This window comes from Balaenoptera borealis (genome assembly GCF_965194805.1).
Source record: "Balaenoptera borealis genome assembly, chromosome: 1".
Classification (NCBI taxonomy): domain Eukaryota; kingdom Metazoa; phylum Chordata; class Mammalia; order Artiodactyla; family Balaenopteridae; genus Balaenoptera; species Balaenoptera borealis.
The window spans coordinates 133,503,322-133,527,350 of NC_138860.1; the positions used below are offsets into that span (position 1 = coordinate 133,503,322).

General features: G+C 36.7%; 1 pseudogene across 1 annotated transcript; it reads left to right on the top strand.

Moving 5' to 3' along the window:
- Positions 1-12,913: 12,913 nt before the first annotated feature.
- On the top strand, positions 12,914-20,349 carry LOC309619886 (histone H2A.V pseudogene; annotated as a pseudogene). Its single transcript has one exon. The product of its transcript is annotated as a histone H2A.V pseudogene (transcript).
- Positions 20,350-24,029: the final 3,680 nt, after the last annotated feature.

Consider the following 24,029-nt stretch of genomic DNA (forward strand, 5'->3'; position numbering starts at 1 on the left):
ATAATTTCAGGTCTTACATTTAAATCTTTAATCGATTCTGAGTTAATTTTTGTGTATAGTGTAAGAGAAGGGTCCAACTTTATTCTTTTAGATGTGGATATACAGTTCTCTCAGCACCATTTGTTGACGATACTATCATTGTATATTCTTGACACTCTTGTCGAAGGTCAGTTGACCATAAATGCATGGATTTATTTCTGGGTTCTCTATTCTGTTCCTTTGGTCTATATGTTGTCTTTATGCCAGTACCATACTATTTTAGTTACTGTAGCTTTGTGATATATTTTGAAACGAGGACTGTGATGTCTCCAGCTTTGATCTTCTTAAGATTGCTTTGGCTATTTGAAGTTATTTGTGATTCCATATGAGTTTTAGGATTGTTTTTTCTATTTCTATAAAAAATACCATTGGGATATTGATAGGAATTACACTGAATCTGTAGATCACTTTGGGTAGTACAGACATTTTAACAATATTAAGCCTTTCAATTTGTGAACACAGAATGCCTTTCCATTTATTTGTCTTCAATTTTACTCAGCAGTGTTTTGTAGTTTTCAGTGTACAAGTCTTTCACCTCCTTGGTTAAGTTAATTTCTAAGTATTTTATTCTTTTTGATGTTATTATAAATGGATTGTTTCCTTAATTTTCTTTTTTGATAGTTTGTTGCTGGTGTATAGAAATGAAACTTCTTTTTAATTGAAGTATATAGTTGACTTACAATATTGTGTTAGTTTCAGGTGTACAGCAAAGTGATTCAGTTATACATATATATGTATATATCTATATTCTTTTTTTTCTTTTCCATTATATAGTTCATTACAAGATACTGAATATAGTTCCCTGTGCTATACAGTAAATCCTTGTTGTTTATCTATTTTAGAAACAAAACATTTTGTTATGTTGATTTTTTACCCCGCAACTTTACTGAATTCATTTATTTGTTAATATCTTTTATTGTGGAGTCTTCAGGGTTTTCTACATATAAGATCATGTTATCTGCAAACAGAGATAATTTTACTTCTTCCCTTCTGATTTGGGTGCTTTTCATATCTTTTTCTTGCTTAATAGCTCTGCCTAGTACTTCCAGTACTATATTGAATAGAAGTGGTGAGAGTGGACATTCTTGTCTCTTTCTGATTTTAGAGGAAAAGCTTTCAGTTCTTCACTGTTGCATATGATGTGGGCTTTCCATATATGAGCTTTACTGAATTGAAGTAAAATCCTTCCATGACAAGATTTTTGAGAGTTTTTATAATGAAAGGTTGTTGAATTATGTCAAATGATTTTTCTGCATCTATTGAGATGACCATGAGATATTTATCCTTCATTCTGTTAATATGGTGTATGAAATTAATTCATTTTCCTATTTTTTTAAAAAATATTTATTTATTTATTTGGCAGCACCGGGTCTTAGTTGTGGCATGCGGGATCTTCGTTGCTACATTTGGGATCTTTTCTTTTTTTTGATTTTGGTCTTATTTATTTATGATTAATTAATTTATTAATTAATTAATTTTTCATTTTATTTATTTATTTTTTTTAACATCTTTATTGGAGTATAATTGCTTTACAATGGTGTGTTAGTTTCTGCTTATGTGGGATCTTTGTTGCAGCATGCGGGATCTTTAGTTGTGGTATGTGGAATCTTTTGTTGTGGCATGCAAACTCTTAATTGAAGCATGTGAGATTTAGTTCCCTGACCAGGGATCAAACCCGGGCCCCTGCATTGGAAGTGTGGAGTCTTAGCCACTGGACCACCCGGGAAGTTCCTCATTTTCCTATGTTGAACCATTCTTTTATCCCAGGAATAAATCCCACTTGAGCATGGCATATGATCCTTTTAATGTGTTGCTGAATTCATTTTTCTAGTGTTTTGTTGAGAATTTTTGCATCTATGTTCATCAGGGATATTGGCCCGTAGTTTTCTTTTCTTGTGGTGTCCTTATCTGGCTTGGTATCAGGATAATGATGACCTCATAAAATGAGTTTGGAAGTGTACTCTTTTCTTCCATTTTTTTGGAAGAGTAAGAAGAAGTGGTGTTTATTCTTTAAATGTTTAGTGTAATTCAACAGTTAAGACATCTGGCCCTGGACTTTTCTTTGTAGGATGTTTTTGATTACTGATTTATATAAACCTCCTTATTTGTTATAACTCTGTTCAGGTTTTCTATCTCGTCACAATTCAGTCTTGGTAGGTTGTCTACCTAGGTTGACAACTTCTAGGTTGGTTGTCTGCTTCTAGGAATTTACTCATTTCTTCTAGGTTATTCAATTTGTTGGTATATAATTGTGCGTAATAGCCTCTTATGATCCTTTTTATATCTGTGACATCAATTGTAATGTCTCCTCTTTCATTTCTGACTTTACTTATTTGAATCTTCTCTTTTTTTCCTTAATTAGTATGGCTAAGGGTTTGCCAATTTTGTTTATCTTTTCCAAAAATCAACTCCTAGTTTCATCAATTTTCTATTTTTCCATTCTCTACTTCATTTATTTCTACTCTAATCTCTATTCCTTCCTTCTGATAACTTTAGGCTTAGTTTATTACTTTTCTACTTCTTTGAGGTGTCAGGTTGTATTGTTTATTTGAGATATTTCTTCTCATTAATGTTAGAATTTATCACTATAAACCTCCCTCAGTACTGCTTTTGCTGCATCCCATAAGTTTTGGTATATTTTGTTTTCATTTTCATTTGTCTTAAGCTATTTTCCAATATCTAATTTGCTTTTTGATTTCTTCTTTGATCCAATGGATATTCAAGAGTGTGTTATTTAATTTCCACCTTTTTGTGAATTTTCCAATTTTCATTCTTAGTTTTTGTTTTCATTCCACTGTAGTCAGAAAAGATACTTGGTAAAATTTCAATCTTCTTGAATTTGTTAAGACTTGTTTTGTGACCCAACATGTGATCTATCCTGGAATAAGTTGTGTGTGTGCTGGAAAAGAATGTGTATTCTGCTGTTGGTTGGAATTTTCTAGGTTCGATCCCTGGTCTGGGAAGATCCCACATGCCGCAGAGCACCTAAGCCCATGTGACACAACTACTGAGATTGCGCTCTAGAGCTGCAACTACTGAGCTTGTGTGCTGAAACTACTGAAACCCACGTGCCTAGAGGCCGTGCTCTGCAACAAGAGAAGCCACCGCGATGAGAAGCCTGCCCACTGCAACGAAGAGTAGCCCCTGCGGGTCACCACTAGAAAAAGCCCGCGTGCAGCAACAAAGACCCAACACAGCCAAAAAAAACCCCAAAAAAGTCCATAAATAAAAAAAAAAAGAATAAGGCTTCTGTTAGTAAAGGAGAAGGGAGGGAGGGATATTGATTAGCTAACTAACTAATTTATAACTGAATGCTATGTAATACAGGTAAAATTTCTTTCATTGAATTTGGAAGAAGAAAATTATATATAAACATTTTACAAATAAAGTAACAATGGAAGGACCTACTTTTACACATAGTTCTTCACAAATGAATTTGCTCAGTGATTCAATTAAATATATGACTTATACAGTTAAACTTCAAAGAAATGTGGGTGACTCTAAAGGAATTAGACTGAATCAAAGAGAATTTTGGTAACTCTAGTCCTTGTTCCTTTTTGTTAATTCTTCAGTGTCTGTGACTATTTACCAGATAAACAGTATCTTGTTCTAAATCCAAAGTCATAAACCCTGTCACTTGAGAGATAACATAAATTAGTAAAAAAAATTGGTAAAAATATTTTGATTACATATTAAAGATTACTCAATATTCTTCAAATCTAGAGAGAAATATGCTTTTTTCCATTTTTCTTGAAGTACACTAACCTTTGGATATATTTTTCATTTTCCCACTTTTAAGGCATGGTATAGAGAAATAGTTCTCTACTGTGAGAAAACTAACAGTGCAAGCACAATTGATAAATTGATAATGCCGATGCTACTGGCATTGGCAACTAGAATTGGAAAGCCAACTGTGAGTGCTTGTGTCTGTGGTATATAGGAGAGAACCACCCTATGTAAAGGGGCTCCTACTACCCAGAGCTAGGCATTTATTACCACGCAGAAGCTCAGATCCAGTGTTGCAAGATTATATTTAGGATCCAGATATTTTATATGAAATTTCCTGAGTTTTAACTGTTACCTCAAAAAAAAACCTTAAGAACAATGTACGAAATAGACATATCAGATTTGGATTATGATCTATGAATTGGATACTTCTGCTCTAGAGAAAATCCCAGAAATTTTGCAAAATGCCAGGTCACTGGAAAGCAGTACAAGACCATCAGATTTTGGACCTGGTGCAGACAGAAAATAAAACCAGTAGGCCAGATTTGAGGGAGAAGGAAAATAGAGATCACGCGTGATATGCCTTGATGTCATAAAGGTGTAATAGGTGCTTTAATTATATTTTGCAAAGACTCTTTGTATAGACTTCGGACCCATTTTAAATACTTTTCAAACAATGATAGTAACCAATGCACTTCAATAAAAACAGGACTGGATAGAGTGGTTGTTACCAGTAAATGCTAATGAGGGTCAATAACTGTTTGGCAGACAAGGTACTAGGTCTTAACTTTTGATCTACAAAAGTCTCCAAGGCTATATATTAAATAGGAGCAAAAATCTTTGGAGGGATAAAAAAAGAAAACTACAAATTGGATAAATAAAGTTTTAAACCAAATAGCAGGATGGTTTAAAAGACAGTCTTTGGAATTAAGCAGATCTGGTTTAAAAGCCAGGACTTGCCACTTAATAGTTCCATATGAAATTTAATAAGATTTAATTTTTTTTTAAATTTACTTCTTTAAGCATCAATTTTCTCATCTGCAAAATCTCGCTAATGATAGTTCCTATTGTAAGGATTACTGTAATGCTTAGACTATATATGTAAAGCACTTAGCAAAGTACCTGGCACATATTAAAATCTTCAATACCTGATACATAGATTCTCTGAGGATATGAATATCTTTTTATGTATATTTAAATATACAATATTCAAGAAAGCCACTACATGCAAGGCAATTCCGCCAGTTTTACCAGTTCAAATTACTTTTCCTTGAAGATTTGAAATATTTATACTATACTCATTCTGTAACACTTAGGTTAACCGCAGGGTATTAGTTTAATATTAAGTTTTCCCTGGTTACATCAGCATTTTTTTAACTTAAAAAGAAAAACATGTGCCCTAAAGAACAGCTTAAGTTTTACTGTGTTTTAACCACAATCTCATTTTTGCATGGATTTAGCAAATCAGGGGTGTTTTTCTTTCAAGGAAAAGGTGAGAATTTGAGTGGCTGCATTTGACAAATGTGGTGTCAAATACCCACTGAAGCTTGGAAATCAATCGACCATGTTTCTCTCATGGAGCAATAAGAACAAGACAGAACATGCCTGTGATCACAGGTCTCCCCTTAGGGTTCTTTTGAGCATGGGAAAAAAGAGTACCACATTTGTCATCAGTTTTTGAAATCTCAGAAATTGCCTTTCAGTAGTAGACTCTGTTCCCTATAAAACTATCTTCTACGTTTTTCCCAGCATCATGCAGGCAGGGACTACCTCTGTGTTGTATGCAATTATTATATTCTATCTTATACAGTAAGTGCTCACCAAGCATTTGTTGACTGAATGAAGCAGAGTCCCATCTTTTTATGTTGATAGTTCCCCTGGTAGACAAAAGTTGAAATGCTCAAAACAGCACTTAAAGTTTGCACCATTCGTTTGAACAATTAATTACTCATATTAGTTTTGAGTGAAATAAGCAAAGTCATTTCTTATGGTTCTTTTTCCCCACAACAATGAGCATATAATAGATGTTCAATAAATATCTACTAAACCAAACTTAATTTCTAATCTTTTCCATTTCCTTTTGACAACAACTAGCAAAGCCAAAGGATATATAGGTTGTTCCTGAAAATAAAATGACAATGTAATGAATTCATAAGACTGGAAATCCACAAACCATGAGAGCAGAGCTAATTTTAATAAAAGAGGCAGCGTATGTGTTTTGAGTTGAGAAAGAATAAAACATTCTTATTCTAGATTAACACTAATTTTTCCTTAACTATGAGGCATGTTGAAGAGAGAAGATAATGAGCCTATCTGGTTTAAAGTCCAAAATGATTGCATTAAATAAGGACATCAGGATATTCTGTGACTGCAAAACTCATCGGGTTACTTATTACAGTATTCAGTGGTGACCTAGTTTGAGCAATTTGAACAAGGGAATTAAGGTTTCATAGAGGAGAAATCACAGCCATTCCAGTTACATAAATGTAACTAATTCAATAAAATACCATTTTTCCCCGAGAATTTATTAGCATATCAACTAGATGAAATAAGTCTATATACAGACAGTTCCCATTAGTAAGCTCTCTAATAATAAAACAGATGGCATCATTCTGGATAATGTAAAAGGCTTGACTCTAAAAAGAACAGATGTGACTACAAAATATTAAAGTACAACTAAACAAAACCTGAACCCTGAAATTTTAGGAAAAACATTTTGTTAATTTATTAAGTACATCTCACCAATTCTTGTATATAAGTCTGAAACATTCCATATACGCTTCAACTCACACTGAGTAGGAATTTAGTTTTTGCCACATATACTTTCTACTTCACTTCTCTGTGAGGACTGTGTAACTATATTTGCCTTAAATATGTAAATTTAAATTTGTATTTAAATTGTCTTAAATATTTTGCTTTGAATTTGTAGTGGGACTAACACATTTGAGAAAATGCATTAGGAAATTTATTCACTTCCTAAACCATGTGAATTCCAAAGGGAAAGTATTTTCTTATTTCTCAGAAGGTAAAGTAACATTAGAAAGTAAAGAAAGGGGGGCTTCCCTGGTGGCACAGTGGTTAAGAATCTGCCTGACAAATGCAGGTGACACGGGTTCAAGCCCTGGTCCGGGAAGATCCCACATGCCACGGAGCAACTAAGCCCGTGTGCCACAACTGCTGAGCCTGAGCTCTAGAACCCGCGAGCCACAACAACTGAGCCCACTTGCCACAACTACTGAAGCCTGCGCACCTAGAGCCCGTGCTCTGCAACAAGAGAAGCCACCGCAATCAGAAGCCCTCACACCACAATGAAGAGTAGCCCCTGCTCTCCACAACTAGAGAAAGCCTGCGCGCAGCAATGAAGACCCAAAGCATCCAAAATAAATAAATAAATAAATTTATTTTTTTAAAAAAAAGGCAGGCAGACATCTATGTGATTAGATAACATGATAACAGAGACCAAAAGTTCACTGCAAAATTCTGAAATCCTCCTCTCTCCCTTCCTTGTCTCTATGCACATCTCTCCTTTCCTTGTCTCTATGACAGAGCAATCATGAGACAATATTTCACATACACCAAATGTTATAAATACTGCCTAAATCTTAATAAACAGCTTTTGCTTCTGTTGATCTCTGTTTCTGTTTCCTATTTCATTCATTTCTTTTTTTTTGCTTCCTTTCATCAATTTTTTTCAACTTTTTGAGCTGATACTTCAATAATTTGAACTATTTTCAAACTGAGCTATAAAAGAAGCTCCATGTACTTTTTTTTTTAGCAACTTCAATGAGCAGAACTTTCAATGTCACTCAATTCTAAAAATTTATTGTAATTTTCATTGTGATTTCCCCTTTGTCTCATGTAGTAGTCCTTTTTTAGTTTACAAATCTATGGAGCCTTCCTAAATAATTGTCTGTTCTTCACAGATGTAGAGAACAAACGTATGAACACAAAGGGGGGCAAGTGGCGGGGGTGTGGGTGGTGGTGGGATGAATTGGGAGACTGGGATTGAATATATATACTAGTATGTATAAAATAGATAACGAATAAGAACCTGCTGTATAAAAAATTAAATAAAATTCAAAAAATAATAATTGTTTATTCTTGACTTCTAATTTAATGTACTATGTTCAGAGGACTTGCTCTGACCTTCACTGAGACTTCTTTTGAGAACTACTATCTGTACCTAATGCCACTGTTTATAACTGTTTTATGTATCCTTAAAAAGAATATATATTTTCTACTTTAGGGTACAGATCAAGATATTATTTTTGTTCAAGATCATTACATTTTTATCTACTTGATCAATTTCTGATAATGGTTTGCTAAAAATCTCCCAGTACCTTTGTGAATTTATCAAATTTACCTTATAATTGTGTCAGTTTTATATTTTGAGACAATGCTGGGTACACAGAAGTTCATAATTTTTATATCTTCTTACTTAATTCTTCCTTTATTATTATGTAATAATCTTTATCTCTGCTTATGCTTTTTGCCTTAGTTTCTACTTTGTATGATTTTGCTTTGCCAACTCTTTTAAATTATAATTTTCCTGATATATATTTTAATTATCCCTTTATTTTCTATCTTTCTATGTGATTTTGTTTCGGATTTGGCTCTTGGATACATTATATATTAATAAATGGATTTTGTAATGTTTATCCAATCTAATTATGTCCTCAGTAGTGAAGATTAATCAATACACATTTATTGAATCTTCATATGTACTATCACACTGGTCATATTTCTAACATTTTCTTTTTTGTTTTCATTTTTTCTCTTTTGCTGCATTCTGTTGGATTGTTTTACATATAATAACAATAATGATGATGATGATAATAATAATAAAAATTTAGCGTTTAGTATAGGGTATATATTATAAGGGCTTTACATGTACAAATTCATTAAACCTTCACAACAACTCTATAAGAGAAAGACTCTTAAGATCCCCATCTTGCATTTGAGGAACTTGAGGCACTGAGAGGCTAAGTAACTTGCTCCAGGTCACACAGCCAGTAAGAGATGGAGCTAGATTTGAACTTAACAAGTCAAGTTCCAAAAATTACACTCTTAACCACCACACTGTCCTCTTCTTAAGGTACCTTTTACAATGATTTTTAAATGACCTTGGTTTCAGAAAAAGATTTACACTTACATCTGTAAGAATTTCCAAACTATGAACATTTTAGAGAGTCTAACATCAACAATGGAAAATAAGCACAAACTTTCTGGAAAACTACTATAATGTTACTCTTCTATTCATTGCCTAAAATTGAGCAAGAGTGGAGGAGAATCACCACATGGCCTCATGATTCTTTTAAGTTGCACCTTCAAACTCCAAACCATTTACAAATTAAATTCATTCGAAGAAAAACTATTTTGACTCTTAGAATATAGAGCAAACGATGACCCAGGACTCTTTAGCCTAGGTTTTAAGAAGATCTGGCAGCTTCTGCTTTATGCTCTTTGGACCCTAAGCTGGTATGTAAGAATTTAAGTAACTAGAGAGAGAGGACCTGTGGAGTGGCCCTGAAGGATGCAATGCAATGTGGAACACAGGCCACATGAAGAAGCACAAGTGCCAGAGATGTGAGTGAAGAAGCCCTTCTCAATCTTCCAGTCCCCAGCCAGTCTAGGCATCGCAGCTGAGGGACATCATGGAGCTGAAACAAACCATCCCCATTCTGCCCTCTCCATCATGAGAAATATTTAAATGGTTGCTGTTTTGAGGCTACTCCACCTCTTTCATTTCAAAGTCTCACACTGGTACATATAATTGCTGAAGCCTATGTCACATGCCTGTGGTAGCTGTAAGGATGTCCACTGATCTCCATCCTGACTCCTCCATTAGGGGGCTGGGAAATAACATGGAAGTTTCTCTCGTATATGAAAAGAAAATGGCACCCGTGAATAAGACAGATGGATACTACACATACCTAATAGTCATGATGTGGAAATGTGACCAACTAACCCTGGATCGTGGAGAGCAGGGACTTTAACTGCTGAATTCAGAAAGACCTGAAAAGAATCTAGCAGATGCATAGCAGACACAATGTGTTAAATAAATGACAGAATTATGAAATGCTGATCACATTCTGCATATCTCTTATTTCAACAGATATTAATATCTGTTTCATGGTGGGAAAAGAGTTTCGTATATATTTTTTCTTTTTGATGACTATCATAATGTGGGGATGGGGGAAGCAGAAGTAGTAACAGCTTCTGAGGACTAGTAATGAAATTGTTTAAGTGAAAATGGACATAGAATAGTTAAGACAGCCTAATTAAAGACTCACAGACATAAAGAACAGACTTGTGGCTGCCAAGGGGGAAGGGGGTTGGGGGAGGGATAGACTGGGAGTTTGGGATTAGCAGATGCAAACTATTATATAGAGAAGGGATAAACAACAAGGTCCTACTGTATAGCACAGGGAACTATATTCAATATCCTGTAACAAACCACAATGGAAAAGAATATGAAAAAGAATATATACATATATATACACATATATGTCATTTTGTTGTACACCAGAAAGTAACACAACATTGTAAATCAACTATACTTCAATAAAAAATAAATTTAAATATATATATAACCTAGTTAAGTTATTGAATTTCAAGGACAAAGAAATAATACTTCAGTCACTCAAGGAGAAAACATATGTGATAGTTAATTTTATATGTCATACTGACTGGGCTACAAGGTACCCAGACATTTGGTCAAATATTATTCTGGGTGTGGCTGTGAGAGTATTTCTGGGTGAGATTAACATTTGAATTGGTAGACTGAGTAAAGCAGACTGTCCTCTCTAACGTCGCTGGGCCTCATCTCATCAACTGAAGACTTGAACAGACAAAAAACTGAGTAAAAGGGAACCTTACCTGCCTAACTGATTGAGCTGGGACATCAATCTTTCACCCTCAGACTAGAACTTGCACCAGTTGGCTCCCCTGGTTTTCAGGCTTTTGGACTCAGACTGAAACTACACTACCAGCTCTCTTGGGTTGCCAGTTTGCCAACTGCAGACCTTGGGACCTCTCAGCCTCCATAAGCATGATATATATATATATATATATATATCTCCTATTGGTTGTTTCTCTGGAGATCCCTGGCTAATACAAGTCACCTACAAGGAAAAAAAATCATGCTAACCTCAGACAGCTCCGCAATATTCAGTGCTAAAAAATAATAGAGCAAGTTTCTGAAGGAAAGAAACCCAGTGTCTACAGAATCTTGACGAAGGTAACCCAAGAAGTTCATACACTACCAAATTGTACTTCAAACGTAAAAGTAATAAATATCTTCACATATGCAAGATCTCAGGAACACATATCTATAAGCCTTTTTTGGACAGAAAAATCTACTTGACAGTGAAATCCAATCAAGAGATGAATCAACATAAAGATTTTCTTAAATAGAGAAGCTGTGGTGAAACAAGTGATAGCAAGACTTGTGGTTACAGAACAGCACTGAAATGTCATAAACTTGAAAACATGAAAATGACAACTTACTTACCTAAAAAATTAGCAGGAGGAAGAAGGGATGGGAGTAAACATAAAAGCACAAACTATTTTCATTTATCATAATAGCAAAATAATAGATAATATTAAAAAAATACATCATGAAAAAAATGGCTCCAAAGACTTCACTTTTTTCATAACCTTTTGTTGTTAACCTTAAAAGGATACTTTACAAATATCTCTTTTCATGGATAAACAGTCACTTAAATTTAGCAATTCTTTCAATTTCACCCGTTTCTTTTTCTTCCTTTAAAATTATGTGAATTTAATGTCAACTTAAATTTAAAATGTTTAATATAAAAATAGATGTAATCTTATTATTAAAAAATTATTTCTCTCTAATGTCTATATGGAAGTGTACATTGGAAAATACTAGAAAACTTTTTTTGTATTTCTGAGAAAAAGAAAATTTGCCCTAAGAACATTACATTCCACCAAAATGTTTTTCACATTTAAATAGCAACAAACATTCTCAAGCATGAAAGAACCCAGGGAATATAACAAACTTGAGACTTTTCTGGGAAAAAAATGTATGCTTTAAATTGTGCCAATAAAATTAAACCAGTAAAGAAATGAATGTAGAATTCGAATTATTTTTATTTTAATATAGTGAGAGCTGAAACTATCTTCACCCACACAGCTTACTGTCTATGTTCACACGACTTTATTATTCCACTGTCCTCATCAATACAACTTTACTATTCCAGGAAACTCTTGCCCAGGAAGATAAAAATAACGTTTTTGTTCATTCCCAGAATTTTACAAAAGATTCATAAACTCTTCAATAAAAAAAAGAAATGACAGTTTACACCCCCAGACTTTGGACCCATCACCTCAAAATCCACAAACTTTAAATTATTAGACTATGAATCTTACCCAATTCTAATCAAGCCCCTGCATTGGAAGTCCAGGCTTAAACAGGACTCCAAGACTCTCAGAAATACCCCAACTTTGTCCTCCTCCCTCTAAGATGCTAAGACACTGTCAATTCAGTGTTCCTCCTTACTGTGGTAAGAATAAATGCGGCTTTGTCTTCTCAATGAGTTGTTTGGGTGGTATTCTAGGGTAGCCAGCATTCAACAAAAATCATGACTAGAAAAGAAAAAACAACACAAGTCAAGGCAAGAAAGTAATGACAAGAAAATCCAAGCATACCTTAGAAACTAAGGATAGGAAGGAGGAGGGCTGGGGTGCATAAAAACTGGAGACGAATAAGACCAAAATTCCTTAACAAAGGTCTGAGGTGGGTTCCACTTCCTTTTAAAAACAGGGTCTTGGAGAGAGCTGTTGCATTCCTTCCTGGGAGGCCGAGTGAACAAAGCCCAATCTAACACCTTTGCTTCTGTCTTAAGCAGTGTTCGTCAAGAGTGTGGCTCACGTACTGCCCACCTCAGAATCACCTGGAGTGTGTAACAGCAATGCTTTCCCCCAGACCCTACCAGCATCTCTACAAGGAGGCCTTGGAACTGGCATATTTAATACGCTCTGCGTATTAATAAACCTCACACCGAATTAGAGAATCCCTGAGCTAAAGGGTACAACTCTTACATCTAAATCACCCTTTCCAGGGGCCCCGGTGGCGGCCGCGGTCGGTGCAGCGGCGGCAGGGCGGGGTGTGGGGCGGGGCGGTGGCGTTGGGACCGAGGACGAGAGCGGCGGAGACGAAGCTGGGCAGGACAGCGGGAAGGCCACGGCTAAGGCAGCGTCTGCTTACAGAGAGCTGGGCTACAGTTTCCCGTGGGCTGCATCCACAGACATTTGAAGACTCGCACCACGAGCCACATGGAGGAGCGGCTGCCACTGTCGCAGTGCCCTGGACGCACTTCTCCAGGAGCTGGAGCCAGCAGGGGGCGCTTCCGACGATCTCAAAGTTACGCGGATCACTCCGCGCCATGTGCAGCGTGCGGTCCGCGGTGACGTGAGGTTGGACTCGCTTACCAAGGCTACCATAGCTGGCGATGGTGTGATCCCTCACATCCGCAACTCTCTGATTAAGGGACAGCAGAGAACTGCTTACAGAGTAATTTTAACTGACATTCTTCCTGCCCCGTCATTGTACTGTAACTGGGTCAGAAGAAAAATAATGGGACTATGTGGAATTTTTAAATACAGTTAAGTGGAAAAGCATAGACAGTTGCTTTCAGACTTGCTAAAAGAAGCATTTGTAGGTTCTTAGACTCGACGTTTGATAAAAGTAGCTTTGGGGGGACTTCCCTGGTGGTCCAGTGGTTAAGACTTTGCCTTCCAAGGCAGTGGGGTGCAGGTTCCATCCCTGTTGGGGGAGCTAAGATCCCACACGCCTTGTGGCCAAAAAAAAAAAAAAAGACATAAAACAGAAGCAATATTATAACAAATTCAATAAAGATTTTAAAAATGGTCCACATCCAAAAAATCTTTTTAAAACAAAGTACCTTTTCATGTGGCCACAGTTGTGTGTTCCTTGGCTAGGTTTCTCCCATGTGTTTTATACAAAAATGGAATTGATAAACCATACTTTTAAAACTACCCTTTCCAACTTTACCTTTTATTAAAAGAGCTTTGTTTAATTAAAACAGCTGAGAGCTTCCCTGGTGGCACAGTGGTTAAGAATCTGCCTGCCAATGCGGGGGACACGGGTTCGAGCCCTGGTCCGGGAAGATCCCACATGCCGCGGAGCAACTAAGCCTGTGCGCCAAAACTACTGATCCTGCGCTCTAGAGCCCATAAGCCACAACTACTGAAGCCTGCGTGCCTAGAGCCAGTGCTCAGCAGCAAGAGAAGCCACAGCAATGAGAAGCCCACGCACCACAACGAAGAGTAGCCCCTGCTCACCGCAACTAGAGAAAGCCCCCACTCAGCAACAAAGACCCAACGCAGCCATAATTAATTAATTAATTTTTAAAAAAACATCTGAGACCTTTTGTATAGTATAGGTAGTGGTAAAGTAACCTTCAGCAAATCACATGGCCAAACTCTATCTCCCTTGATCCAGCTCCTTCTCAACTCCATATACTACAGCTCTCTTCCCCACCCCAACTAAGTGTTGACTGATCGATAAAAGCCATTTATGAGTAACTTTACAGCAACCTGACTTCTTTGCCATTCCTTTCATTTTTCAATTATTTGTTTAAAGTTTGCTTCTGGATAGTAATTTCTGTGAGTACAAGAAAAATTTGTCTTATACCCTGGCATTTTAAAGATAAAATTATTCATGACACTCATTAAAGAACAGTAAGGTAGAATTTATTCAGGAGAACTATCATGATAGGGCTAGGGACCACAGCAATGGGGTATCGTAGGGGAGGAGAGAGATTGAACACAACTCTGAATACGACAAGGAAAAAGTGGGAATTTATAGCAAAGGAGTGGAGTGCATGGGGGCAAGAGAGTCAGTAAATGAAAAATTACTAAAAGGAAATATCAGGGGTAAGGAGGATTCTGGCTAAACTGATCTAACAGGATTCTTGCTGAAGGCAGACCAGAGTGATCAGACATCACCTGGAGAATGATGGAGTATGAGGGACCCAATCGGGTATTGAGAACAATCAGATGTTGAAGATGGTGTATTCTGGTTAAACTGATTTAGCAGTGTTTTTGCTAAAATGTGATAATACAGAGACCAACACAGAAGTTCAAAGTCAAGGCCGAGTTGAAAAAGAGTTCAGAAGAGCCTGCTTAGAATTTGGTCAAAGAAAGAATCTTTGTCACCATATCTCCAGATCCTAGCACAGTGCTTTGTACATAGTAGATGTTTAATAAATATTTGTTAAATTAATTAGTACCATATTGGAAAATGTTGGTCAAATGCAATGATTTCAGTTTTGGTGGAATTAATGGTTAGATAGTCTTTCTAACAGTAATTGGTCAACAAGTTACATTGTTATTTAATATCATTCCTCATTTGTGATAATAAAATAAAGTTGTCCACATAAAAGATAAGGTCTTAGAAGGAACTAGTACAGTGTTAAAGGTTAAAGTGTTTAGAATCTTACAAGAACTTTTAAAAATCCAAGGTAGTACACTGGACCTCAGGCAGGTTACTAAACCTTTCTGAGATTCCAGTTATCTGTAAACTGGGGGTTATATTAGCTACTTCACTTACCTGTGGGCTAGAAGGGTTGACAAACTACGATCCATGGGCCAAATCTGGCCTTGCAGTCTATTTTTATACAGCCTGGGAGCAAAGAATTGTTTTCACCTTTTTAAATAGTTAAAAAGAAGAAGGGCGGGGGAGACTATGTGTGGCACACGAAGTCTAAAATATTTACTATCTGGCCCTTTACAGAAACAATCTGCTAATCCTTGTGTGATGGTTAAATTTATGTGTCAACTTGACTAGGCCAAGGAGCACCCAGATTAAACATTATTTGGGGGTGAGTCTGTGGGCGTGTTTCCAGATGAGATTAGCATTTTGAATCAGTGGACTCAGTAAGATAGATTGCCCTCCCCAATGTGAATGGGACTCATCCAATCTTTCACAGCCTTCAAAAAGAACAATATAGGGCTTCCCTGATGGCGCAGTGGTTGGGAATCCGCCTGCCAGTGCGGGGCACAAGGGTTCGAGCCCTGGTCCGGGAGGATCCCGCGTGCCGCGGAGCGGCTAGGCCCGTGTGCCACAACTACTGAGCCTGCACTCTGGAGCCCACGAGCCACGGCTGCTGAGCCCACATGCCACAACTACTGAAGCCCGCGTGCCTAGAGCCCGTGCTCCGCAACGAGAAGCCACCTCAATGAGAAGCCGGCGCACTGCCATGAAGAGTAGCCCCTGCTCGCCGCAACTAGAGAAAGCCCGAGCGCAGCAACGAAGACCCAACGTAGCCAAAAATAAATAAATTAAATAAATAAATTTTTTTAAAAAAGAACAATATAGGACAAAAAGGTGAAGGAAGGAGGAATTTGCTCCTTTTTGCTTCCTGCCCATCAGAGCTAGGACGTTAGTCTTTCTCTGCCCTTGGACTGGAACTTACACCATCAGCTACCTTGGTTCTCTGGCCTTTAGACTCAGACTAGGATTGTATCACCAGCTTTCCTCCATCCAGCTTGCAAACAACATATTGTGGGATTTTTCAGCCTTCATAATTATGTATGCCAATTCCTCATAATAAATATATACACATATATAGACAAATATACACTAATATGCATTAAATGGATAACTAATAAGAACCTGATATATAAAAAAATAAATAAAATAAAAATTTTTTTTAAAAGTTGTGAGGGAAAATAATTAATTTGTGTGTCCTAAAGAAAAAAACTCACAGTATAACAAAAATTAAAGCTCCCTATTCTTATACAACTAAGTCACATCTCATAATGGTAATTTGATATTCAAACACTGTGAAAACTCGAATTGTCAAATTTTGTTAAAGAACTAAGCATTTAAAATATAACCGAACAATTTTGATTCAATTAAGGTAGAAAGTTCTACTGCTTTATTTTGTTTATCAAATATATCATATATTAAACCTTATTTGGGAATTACTTCTCAAGTTAAGCAAACACAAAACTTCTAACACAAACACAGAAGAACTCTCACGAAAAAGATTCCAGCGGAGGCAGGCAGACATTGGTACCGTTACTTAACTGAAATGAAGAAAAAATTGCAAGGTTTCAAACAGCCAAATAATGTTTGTGGCACTGAATGTTTGAAGTTAATGTAAACTATTTCTTCTTTGTCTACCAGAGTTAACCATTTGCCTCACTCCCAAAGACTCAAGTGAATCAGAGCACAGATGTCTCAGCGACATCCTTCAGGGAGATAAAAGGAATAAAAGAAAGCAAGTACTAAACTTATATCACTATTTTCAAAGGGAAAATGTTTAAAGAATCTTTTCCGACTGGTTTTCTGTTTTGTTGATCGGTTTTGTTTTAGGGAGTGGAAATGCAATCTCACCTTTGGGATCTGGTTTTCTTCAAGTGCACAGCAATGTATCTTGTGTTCTGAATTTGCAAAATTCTTGTAGAAAAATGAAGAATCTTAGAGATAGGAATTCATCTGAAATATATAATGATTTTTGTTATTTGCATTTTGTATAATCAGAAAAAAATAGTAAAGTTTATCATTCTATAAAACTACTAGATGAGAGATAATCAGCCACAGAATATCACAAAATTAACTTTCTCTGAAGTGGATCATTAATTTTTATATCAATCAGTCAAAAAGTGGTGGTGAAATTTATACGACATTTGGGAGGATCAAGCCTGAAACAGCAATTCAGGACCCAAGAACTCAGAAGTTTGCACACTTGAAATGAGAGTGAGCAACAAATTTCACAATTATGTTGTCCTGAATCTTTGTGCTATTCTGGTCACCTATATTCCCCACACTTGAAACTTAACTCATTAAAGGTCCCTAGCATAAGAACCTGAAAAATCTAATTGTGTGCTTTTATAAATATTCAATTAATACTCATTTCATCATTTGGAGATTTTTGTGACCAAATAAGGATGCTTATCCTGCAACAAGTCTGTTTGGTCTACTCTTTTCTTTCTTAAGAGCACAATACCATAATTTGCTCTATAAAAAAAAAAAAAAAAAGGCAACATCACAGATTGGAAACACCAAAAAGAAATACTTCTGGAGGATGGCATAACAGAAGAAAAATTCTCTAAATAGGTAGTCTCAATTTACTATTTTTCTCTTCTTATTCACTGGAAAAGATTCTTACTCTCCCAAGAATCAGTTTTTGTTTATCAAGCAGACAAACAAAAGAATCCACAATTTATAATGTAAGAATGTCAATAAATTAAAGTGCCGTCGTGTATATTCCCTGTCGCGTTTTTTAACAAGCAGCTGGCTCCTTTGTCTCTGCTAATACTCAAAAGCAAAACTAAATCTAGACAGTCCTTTTATAAATTATGATATATTTCTAGAAACATGGGAAAATCTTCAGTTATACTGCAATTGGTGTCCCACTATATAGAGTGAGAAAATTACTGTATTTGTGTTAACTTTCTGGTAACTGCAGGAATTAAGTCAAGTCTTTATGGAAATTGCCCCCCCAAAATGTAATTATAAAATTACTAATTGAGTAACTGATTGTAAATTCTAATTTTTTCTAGTATTCTACGAATTAAAAAAAATTTTAATACTATGTTGCTGGGCATCAACAGAGGCATTTTGTAGTGCTTGATTAAGTACCTGATACACAGTAGACATTCGATAAACGTATTTTTTTTAATGAACGATAAAGAAGATATTCCTGACTTTATTATCTACCTCCATGTAAAACAAAGTTGTGTTTTCCCCTGTTACCATAATATAATACCTGAATTTTAAAATATTCTATCTGATTTTAACCACTAACCCCACCTTAAAATAATCTGAATCTTTAAATTTAAATCATGAGTACAATTTACCCAGCTCCACTATATTTTTATTGAACACCGAACATGCAGAAAATACCGCAGGTCTATAACAGTCAGCCACTGGCCCCGGAGAGCTTATAAAATAAAAGGGACAGCACGTACATTAATAGTTATAAGACAAAGGAAAACATAAGCATCATAAGCATTGGAAGACAGGGGAATATACAGTTGTGAACCGGGGTGTCAAGGAAGAGGTAACATTTGAGATAAACTGTGGAAAAAAAGTAACAAGTCTTTGACAGATGACATTAGAGAAATAGGGTAGCCCAAGCAAAGTAAACACCGTGTACTGTTTTACGTCTTTTCAGGGAGCTACCACTAACCCAGTTTTACTGGAGCAACGGGTCAATGTAAAAATAAAGTACAAGAGCAGCCTGAAAGTTTATGCTCAGCGTGGAGTGGAGGCGCTATACTTATTTTAATAGGTAATGGAAAGGCATTTAAGGTTTGTACCTGTCAGTGTCTGAAGCAAATAGCACATTCAAATAGGATCAGTGGGTGGAGTTTGATGAAGACACGATTTACAAAAGGTGTGGGCTGTGTAAGGGGCACCAGTAAGAGATGGTGGACCACATCCTGCCAGCAACAGTGGGAAGGGTTGCCACCACCAGTCCTAAAAGTGGAAGTAGAAGGAGATTTTATTGGAACCTGCAGAGAGAAGCTACAAATTGTAAGAGCGCATGTCCTGACATGAGGCAAGACCTTTTGTGGAAGAGGACAGGCAACCTACAGCTGAGCAAGGAGAACCAGGGGAATAAGTACCCAAACTAACTCTCTGCTTGCTCCTTCCAGCCCCCTGCAAGTGCCCCCTGTTGGCTAAACTCAGTTGGAAGCCAGAAGGCAAAGGAGACCATTGATACTGTCCATATAGGCCTTCTTCCCAGGGCACAGAACAGCACAGAGAAAGGAATGGAATAGATTTGGAGGGGCTAAAGGAAAATATAAAACACAAGGCTTTTGAGCAAAAGAGAGATACCTCCTAGAAAAATTGATCCAACAGGTATAGAGAGAATCAAAAGACGTATAGATGAAGAAACTAAGAATACAGTAGAGAAGACTGTAAAGGTCAGAAATAGGGCCATGACAGTGGAAAAAGAAGTAAAAATTTGCCTGTGAGAGCTTTTGAGGGTACAAGTCGGCTCTTGGAATGGTGCCAGGCATGAATGCAATGTGGCTTTTGATGGCTTCTGGTGGACAGTTGTGTAACAAAGGGATGAGAACTGCTGCTGGGGTCCTAAAGCCCAAACTTAACTCTGTATCCATGGGCAAGCAGGCGCTAAGCAGAATTAGCTGGAAGTTGAAGAGATCCCAGGTATACGTTTTTATCCATGGATGGCTTGTTTGAGGTGCAAATTCTGGAGACACTTTATATAAAGTTGTGAAGAGAGGTGTTGGCTACAAGGCAATGACCCAGGAGTTTTAAGCAAAGGCAGATGTTCTGTTATCCTGAAGATTTCAAGGGCATTTATGACAGCAGTCATGCATCTTAACAGTTGACAGACAGCTGGATGGATGCTCATGGGATAGAAGACCAAAGAACTTACAATTTTATTAAATATTTATAAACCAAAAAAAAATTTTTGTTGCCTGTGAGAAGCATGACAGTGATAAATCATGGGGCTTCTAACAGATTAGAAGGAGGGGAAAAGGAAAATTAGAAGTCCAAAATTTTGAATCTTGGTTCCTGGGAGAACAAGGCCATTATTAGAAACATAAAAATTAAGTGCTGGATTTTAGAGTAAAATGCATACAGTTCCTAACTGCTGCTCACAGGAATGGGGAGGCCTGGAGAATGTGAGCTATGAGGGGTGTCCTATAGGTCAGCACAATCCAGAACAGGGTTCTACCCTAGGTCACAGCAAAAAGCACAGCAAGAGAAAGAGTCCAGATCAATTTGGGGCCCCAAACTGATCTGGACTTTATTTAATGCACCCTATACCCTTCCTGAAAAATCTTCTTTAAAAAATCATACTGCTGAACCATCTCCCCACAAAATATCATCCAAAATAACATGCAAATGGGTAAGTCATAGGGGAGGACAGATGGGAAGTGTTGAGCATAGACTGCAAACCAAACAACTGTAGTAACTGTGGTTCCAAAAGAGGCTGCAGAGTCGTAATTCTTGAAAGAAAGGCTGCATGAAGTAAAAAGAGTCATTTGGCAATAAAACATAAAAATCCAACCAAAGCATGGGGTAGGAGAAGGAAGTGGGAAGAAGTGTCAATGTCAGCAGTTGAAACAGTGTGGTAGTGTGGTAGGACTAAAGGACAGATGAAGAGAAAAGAATGATGCACCTGGACCAGATACAGGTGCATATAGGAATTAATATGCGATACATATGTATTTAAAACTAGAGGGGAAGTAAAATTAGGAATTAGCATGTGATACACGCATATTTAAAATTAAAGGGGGATAAATATGTATTTTAAATTCCCAATAAATTGCTTGGGGACAATTAACTAATCTTTTGGAAAATGTTAACATGATTTGGTACCATTTAGGAATGACTTCATCTGCACATAGCAGAAGCCCCAACTTACAGCTGCTTAAATAAATTCTAGCTTACCAAAAAGAACTATGGGGATAGCAGTTCAGGACTGATGACAGCTCAGTGGTGTCATTAAAGACCCAGGTTGTTTCTCTTTTCATGCTACCATCATTACTCAGCAAGCTATTGTCCTCATCTTTGTCACCTCAGGATAAAGATGCCTGGGCACCCCATGACCTCGGCCTGTGTTCTAGGCATGAAGAAAGGAAAAAGGCAGAGGGCAGAATGGGCAAACCAGTCACACATTCACCAAACTGTAACAGTGGTGGCATCTGTAACCAGATTATTTTTATCTCTAGTTTTTTGTGTGATCTGAATTTTTCCAAAGATTGTATATTGAATTTTGTCAGAAATAAAATTATGAACCTATTTCCATTTTGCAGAAAGACTAGTCAAGGAAATCATAAGTCTCTTTCAAAAATCAGTAAGCCTCCATTTCTCTGTGATTCTCAGTATCATCTTAAGTTTTATTTTTAGCACAGACCAATTACTAGATTTCTTCTTCTGGAAAATGAGCTGTTCAGAAAACTAACTTTTATGTTCCAAACCCCTGGGAACACAAAAATTATGGGTTATCTTAGTAATAATGCTGAGTCTCTAAGAACTTTATTTAATGCATTTAGGTAAGCTGTGTATTTTCAAGCATCTAATTACAACTACTAAAGATAATTCCCAGCATGATCATCACAGAAGGAGAATATGGGGGGCCAGAAGAGAAAAATCAACCTACAATGAAAAAATCAACCTACTATTTTCAGATTTTGCTTAAATATTCTGTTCTACCCTAGAATATTTTCATTTTTTACCATACAGATGAATATAATTTTTAAGAATTCAGTACAATTATAGAGTGCCAAAAAGGTTACAGGATTCTCGAAAAAAAGAAATGTCTGTGCTTGAGTTAGAAATAAATCTTCACTCTCCCCTAAACTGTAAAATCGTTCTTATGATTAAATTATATGATATACTGAAGATATTAAGCAAGTTAATTATTTCGTAATGTGTAGGCTAGACATACTAACATTGGTGGTAGAAAAGCACTTAAAGTGCAAAGCAAGAAAATGTTATTTAATTTTGGGTGACAGATTTTTTTTCATTCCTGGTTTTCAAAGAACCCAGATAAGCAATTTTCCACATGCCGTTTTCCAAAGAGTTAATACATAGTCCTTTAATAACCATTCTGGACGTCTTCTCAATTCCTAGGAATGATGAAGAGAACAAGCATCCGACCAGGATAACCTCCAGCCCCTAGTGTGCAGCTCAAAGTCATTCCTTGTAATAGAAAGGGATTGAAAACTGCCATTTTGTCTTCCCTTCATTCTTTTCTCCACTGTGGGATTGTGTCTGGTTCATGAAAAAGTGCAATTTGCTACATTAACCAAAGCCAGTTCTGTTATCGCTTTAATAATAGTCTGAATCCTAGCCCTCTACTCAAGAGGTCTGTGCTCTTTAACAAATTATTTAGCATCCTTGGCCCTCAGTTTCCTCACCAGTAAAATAGGTGCCGTTGTGAAAATTAAGAAAGATCATGTTTCATTAGCGCTCTGCGCATAATAACCAGTTAATATATTTTAGCTGTAATATACACTATATAATATGTTATATAATTAAAATCCTATCCATTTTTCAAGATTCCTACATTCTTGTTCGGCTTTCACAATGAAATCCTCACCACTATAATGTAGTCTAAGCAATCTGTCCTTGCTATAAGACATTATCTGTATTATTTGAGGATTTAATTAGATCCTGTTTTACAAGTCACTCCCTAGGTTTCCCATGTTCTCCCAGGAGGAGACCTTGTCCTACAGGGTCTGATGGCTTGCCCTAATCCTGACCAAAGTAGAATAAGTAAATGCTGCAATCCAACACCCCCTGTGGTCTGGAGTCATTCTGTGCTCTGTACGTTGTATAAATGGATGAGCTCCATCCATACAGCTTGCTTCTCCACCAAGCAGGTTTCCTTCTGGTTTAGGCCTCAGTTTCTTTGCATGTAAACCCAGGTGTCCAGACACCAGCATCTTTCCCTGAACCCAGCCTCCTTGGTTTACATCTCTCATGATCTCCTGCCAGTATTGTCCACCCAAAGGGATGAAGTTATTCCTGCTTCCTATCACCACCCCTCTGGCAGAGGTAAGGATTATGTCAAAAATGTACTGATCACTTATGATCAGAATATATATCCAGCAATACCTATTCAAACTTTCCTTGGTTTCTAAATTCCCTTTGGCATATTCCATCCTCCAAATTGGACCTCCCTTGCTATAGATGCCCTGCGATTTCATCATCATAACCTTTGGATACTACCTATTTAACTTGCCCGCAAGCACACGTGAGGCCAAGCCCCCAGCCTGACAAGAGATTGTGACCAAAAGTATTGAGGTTATACAGACCCTTAAGGAGAAGTAACACAGTTTATACTTTATCATAATAAGAAGGCTTTGAGAGTTTTAAAAAGGGAAGTAATGTGATAAGATTTACCTTTTAGGAAGATCGCTCTGAGTGCAGTGTGAAGACATCTGGATGATATCTTTTTATTATAAACATCAAACCAGTTATGAAAGGAAGGAAAAACCTTAAGGGCAGGAAATGTTAACAGAGGTAGAATCAACAGAATTTGATTATTTGAATATGTTATAGGGTAAGAAAAACAGGAAAAGTTAAATAAGTTGCTAAGGTCAAACATCACAGGCATGTTTCTTGCCTCATCAACTTGATTGTATATTTTTTGATGGAAGGAACTAGTTCAAATGTTTTTATGCACAATTTGGTGCCCAGTAAATATGTGTTCAATTAGCCAGTAAAGGATCAAAAAGTCTGCATGTCATCTGTCATAAGCCTTGTCTATAAGGAA